General features: G+C 49.3%; 1 protein-coding gene and 1 non-coding gene across 2 annotated transcripts in view; both read right to left on the bottom strand.

Annotated features, from left to right (window-relative positions):
- The window catches only part of KAZN (kazrin, periplakin interacting protein), a 535,612-nt gene that overhangs the window by 258,830 nt on the left and 271,405 nt on the right, over positions 1 to 5,377 (bottom strand). The window lies entirely within an intron of this gene.
- LOC114007274 (U6 spliceosomal RNA) lies at positions 4,320 to 4,424 on the bottom strand. Its single transcript, XR_003548904.1, has one exon. It is a non-coding gene; the product is annotated as a U6 spliceosomal RNA (small nuclear RNA).

Below are 5,377 nucleotides of genomic sequence, written 5' to 3' on the forward strand. Positions count from 1 at the left end.
GCTGGACTCCCACATAGCTGACCACAGTTCAAGTCTTAGACCTGGCAGCTTGCTTTCTTGCTTTTCCTCTTTCTCTCTCATCAAATCAAAATATAATATATAAATAAATAATCCTTAAAAAAAAAAAAAAGAAGAGTAAACTACAGGCCACTCGCTGTACCAAAAGTGAAGCTCTCTCTATATTTTATCTCACTAAGCACATAAGAGCTAAGGAGTCACTGCCACTAGCCCCACCTAACAGATAAGGAGAATGGGGACCAGAGGGGTTAAGACATTTCATCACGGTCACACAGCAAGGAAGGAGCAGAGCTGGGGCTCAACCTTTAATCTGCCTTAATGCCAATGCCTGTGATCTTTTGCTTTTTAGAAAAAGGGTCAAAATTTTCCCAGATTAGGCCCTTGGGCCTCACCCTTAAATAATACGTCTGGCAGTTGTCTGAGGATCAAAATCAAAGGATTCCAAAACTGGAGGGATCTGGAATTTTTCACAGAGATGGCACCCTGTGTCTTCATCTCAGTGGGAAAAATCCGAACTTCCCCTCTCCCATGTGATTTCTCTTCCTTCTCTCTCACTCTTCTGTGGATACCTTGGGATTAATGGCGAAGTAATGCAGGAGTGGGTGTTGGGTGGTTGCTGGAAGGAAGTGGCCGAGGGCAGGAGGCTGGTTCAACCCAGCAGCCGCCGCAGGAAACGAGGCTCTTAATAACACTGGATTTTTCCAGCAGGTCTGTGCGCTAATTAAACCTGCACCTCGCAGTCACTGCAAAATGAACAGAGCGTCACCTGAAAGCCTGCAATTTGCCAACACGAAGAACAGAAGCAAGTACTCAAACATTACTCGCAACCAGCGCTTTGGAATATTGATTAGCAAGAGATGGAGACACATGCCTGCTTTCAACCCCTCCAACCCAATCAGGATCAATACTTCTCTCCTCAGAATGCGAAGGAGAAGACCCTTTTAATACTGAGCTGGAAACGGTCTAGGGGCTGTGACATCCACCACCCCTCCTGTCGTTTTCTGCTTCACTGAAAATGCTACCGTAGGTGAAGATATAAAAATTACAGAACTCGTCAAAAGATATTATAAAGCCCCAGCCACACATCCTAATGACTCACAAAATGACTCGTCTCCAGCAAGCAGCCTGTAATTAGAGCTGCGCGGGGCTGAATATATCCACGCAGGCCCCCGCGTCGAGCTTCCATAAAGAGTCCAGAGCATGCTCCCAAGTGGTGCTCACGTGGGGAAGGCAATGAAAGGTCATGCGCTCACCCTGAGAGGTGACAAAAAAGCTCAGGGCCTGGAAAAGCCTGGGACTGGCCAAAAGCCACATGGAGATTTAAAGAAACAGATCGGAAAGGTCAAGACTGGCAGGGAGTGGGTAAATATATGGGTATATATGGGGGGGGGGGGGGGGGAGTTGGCATACTAAGAGAACAGTGCTTTGATCCTGAGCAGGATTTGAACCAGGATCCAGCAGCCGCACTTCGGCAAGAGTGGTATTCCCGGGCCCAGGGGGTTGTGTGGTGGTTATGCAATTGGACCTATGGGGGGAGGTCCTGGGTTTGCAGAACCTTCCTCAGCATAGCCCAGGGGTAGGTCGCAGCATGAAGACCCTGTTTGGGATGCTTTCTCTCTCTTTAATGAAAATAAATAAATACATGAAGTTAAAAAAACAAAAACAAAAACAAAAAAAACAAAAAAAACAGAAGATTTGTGTTTCTACTACAAACACATCCCAAGATGCTTGCAGGGACTGTGGAAGGGCATCGGCTTCCTGCTCGACCTCTCTCACACCAATAGTAACCCTGCGGCCCTGGGGAGGGAGATGGAAGAACAGAAGAGAGACACTTGGCAGACCCAGAGGCTGCCCAATTCAATGCTCGTATCTTGGCCCCATTCCTGGAAGGACAAGGGGGTCCTCCAAATCCAATTCTGCCCAGACATTCTAGGTCTCCATGACTCCAGCCCACCAAGTTGGGAAGTGACACTAGTTAGGTATTCATTTCGAGAATGCCCAACAAGTGGTTAAGAATTCAGCCTCTGGGGTCCATAATCCTGAGTTCAAATCCCAGGTCTGTTGTGTATGGTCTAGGATGAGTCGTTTCCACTCTCTGAGCCTCGGTTTCCTCATTTGTAAAATGGCCCCCACGCAGGGAAGGTGTTAGGAAGCCCAGAGCCTGGCCCCGCCAAGTGCCCAGTGGATGTGGCAGCACACAGTGGTGGCAGTGAGGCCAGCTGTATTCCAGGGGTGGAAGAGCAGGTGCTCTGAGAGGCTGGCTGTGCTTATGTGAAGTCACCTCTAGCTGCTCCTGTCCCTCCCATGGTGAGATGGTGTCTCTGTCACCCTCCACCCTGAGCACAGTCCAGGGTCTTATAGATGTCAAAGACTCAGCATGGAAAAGCTGGGGCACAGAGCCAGGATGAACCCTCCTGGACCAGGGGCCCCCTGGCTGGTCTGCCTGCTGCCCACCCCATGTCTCCATGCTCTGGGGCAGGGGGACTTCAAGACCCCAAGTGAGGATCGCATGGCAGTCAAAGTCCTAGCTAAGGCACTTGGTAGGGTGACTGCTGTTGTCATTAACCATATAGCACTCAGCATGTGTTGAATGATCACGTGCTATGTCACTCATCCTCTCAACGTCTTTGTAAGATGGAAGCCAGTGACCATTCCTCTTCTGGCAAGGCAGGCACAAAGACGTAGGAGAGCCGGCCTTGCCAGGAGCCCAGGAGGAGGACAGACGCCCCTGAACCCCTGGACCCAACAGTGACTCTGCTGTCAGTACCATGGCTGGATTAGGGTCCTGTGGGAATTGCATGCTCTCCAGATGTCTATTTTGGTCCCCTGGCCTAAGTCAAGTGCAGCTTTTGTCTCCCCTTCCCCCTCAGCCCACTCGTTGCCTGGGTGTGAACTGTCTCCCCACTCTTGCTGATCTCACAGAACAGCAACCCTTCAAGGCACAGGAGGAGGGGGTAGGAGGCAAGGGTTCTGAGGGGGGTTTCCATGCTCCATGGATCAGGGCCTGAACCTAGCTGGCTCCCTGAATATGGAAGGCCCTGGTGGGGCCATACATTGTAGCAGAGGAAGCTGGACAGAACCAGCTTGCACTTGGGCTTTGAGAGAAGGGCATTGCAAGGTCAGAGTCCACTGTGAGATGGGGGAGAGGCGAGCTTTACTCAGTGTCCTGCTTTCATTCTGTCTTTTTGGATACACTTTTTCTATTATGAAATATAAAAAGGCATTCTTCAACACACCAATCACAAGAGCTGTTCACAGACCGGGATCCTCTTCACAGCCCAGGACAGTGAGAATTCCCTGCCTGGAGCTTGTGGTGTCCAGATGCTCATGGAGTCAGGCCTTGACTAAGGTGTTGCAAGGGCTGGAAGGACCTTTGGATTTTTCCAGGCTTAGCAACTTTAGAATCGAGTGTGTTATATTGTCCTTCAACACATTTTTGAATGTCAACTCCATGCCAGGCTCTAGGGACAGCAGGATGATTAGATGGGCATAGGTCTTGACCAGAACCTTCTGGGACTTAGGCAGGGGCTTTAGGTCATCTACTTTAAATATGACCATTCATTAAAGTAATCGTCTATGTTCAAAGTGCTCTCAAAGGAGAAGTGAGAGGGTTCAGAGTGCCCAAAACGCACAAGGCCCTCACCCCATGGAGGTGTCCAGGGTCATTCGCGAGGATTTGCAACTGCCACTGGGCAGGGCCTGTAGTTGAATGGGAACACATAGAGTCAGGGATGAAGGCTGCTTCTCATCTCCCACGTGCATGGCGGCGGAGAGGAGCATGCAGCCTGGCTTGCAGCAGCCAGGACAATCGACTCAATCAGGTCATTCAACTCCCACCACACAAATACCGCCTCTGTCCTGCCAAATGCCAGGCCCCCAGGGATATCCCAGCGGATAAGACCCGCATGGCACTGCCTTCACCAAACCTCTAGTCTAGTGGCAAGAACGGACACATACACACCCAGCTGCGAAAAAGTGTGATGGGCACTGGGAGCGTGTACAGGGCAGGGGGCATTCAGCAGGGGCAGACCCCATAGTCTGGAGTATTCTAGAGGGCATCGTATCTAGCCTGAGACTTTCCCCTTATTTTATAATTTCTTATTCACGTTTAATTGCTGTACATCTGTGTGGCATATAATAGGGATTTTTCAAAGCATGCATGCAGTGGGTGATAGTTAAATCAAGAATATTACCATATTAATTATTTTCAACCAAGAACACAACATTATAATGTGTACTGCTAAATTTTACTCCACTACTTTTTTTTCCCTTCTTTCAGCTTGCTTTCTTTTGAGATACATGAAAATACGGAACACTATGAATTTGCGTGTCATCCTTCCATAGGGGCCATGCTCATCTCCTCTGCATTGCTGCAATTCTAGTATATGTGCTGTTGAAGTGAGCACTAGCCCACGATCTTAAGTAAGGACTGGAAGGTGATGTGGGATGGGACAGGGGAAGAGCTGATGAGGGGGTGGGAGAGGAAGCTGGAAGAGAGTCGGGCAGAAGGAACAGCACATGCAAGGACATGAAAGTGGAAGGCTGCTGGGTAAGTTGGAGAAGCTGAAGGTCTCCCAGGGCTGTTGTAATACAGTTCTACTGGTGGGTTGCTTAGAACAACAGAAGTCTATTCTCTGGAGGCCAGAAGTCTGAAATCAAGTTGTCTGTAGGACCATGCTCCTTCTGAAGGCCTAGGGAGAATCCTTCCTGGCCCTTCCAGTTTGTGGTAACTGCCGTAAACCTTGGCATTCCTTGGCTTGTGGGCGCATCGTCCAGTCTGTGCCTCTGAAGTTGCTTGGCCTTTTCCCATGTATCCTCACACTGCCTTCCTTTGAGGACATCAGCCCTTGGACTAGGGCCACCCTAATACACTAAGACCCCATCGTAAGTTGACTAGTTACAATGGCAAAGGTCCTATTTCCGAGTAAGGTCCCATTCAGAGGTTCCAAGCAGACATGAATTTGGGGGGACACTGTTCAGATGGCTTGAGAGGATGGGGGAAGGTGGTTTTCGAAGAGATTATTCAGAGAGAGATCAGACATCTATCTATCTCTCTGGCTTGAGGGGGTCCCTGGCAAGAGGAAGGGTATTTGTTGGTTGCAACTTGCAAGCTCCTACATCAGGGGAAGGCCACACAGCAGCAGATGGCAGAGATGGGGGAGGAGGGAGACCAGGAGAAGCCGGGATGCAAAGATTTTGTTTTAAAATACATGGAATCGGGAAGATCTGTCATCCTTGCTAAGCAGATGTGTTGTAGATTCTATTAAAAGCACAAATGAACTTTAGACGACAGGTCTTAATAAGCAATTCTAATTATCATCTTCATTAGCTTCTCCAGTCCCAGGGCGATCTATTTTCA

The sequence above is a fragment of the Tupaia chinensis genome, unplaced genomic scaffold (genome assembly GCF_000334495.1).
Source record: "Tupaia chinensis unplaced genomic scaffold, TupChi_1.0 Scaffold000146_1, whole genome shotgun sequence".
In the NCBI taxonomy this organism is placed as follows: domain Eukaryota; kingdom Metazoa; phylum Chordata; class Mammalia; order Scandentia; family Tupaiidae; genus Tupaia; species Tupaia belangeri.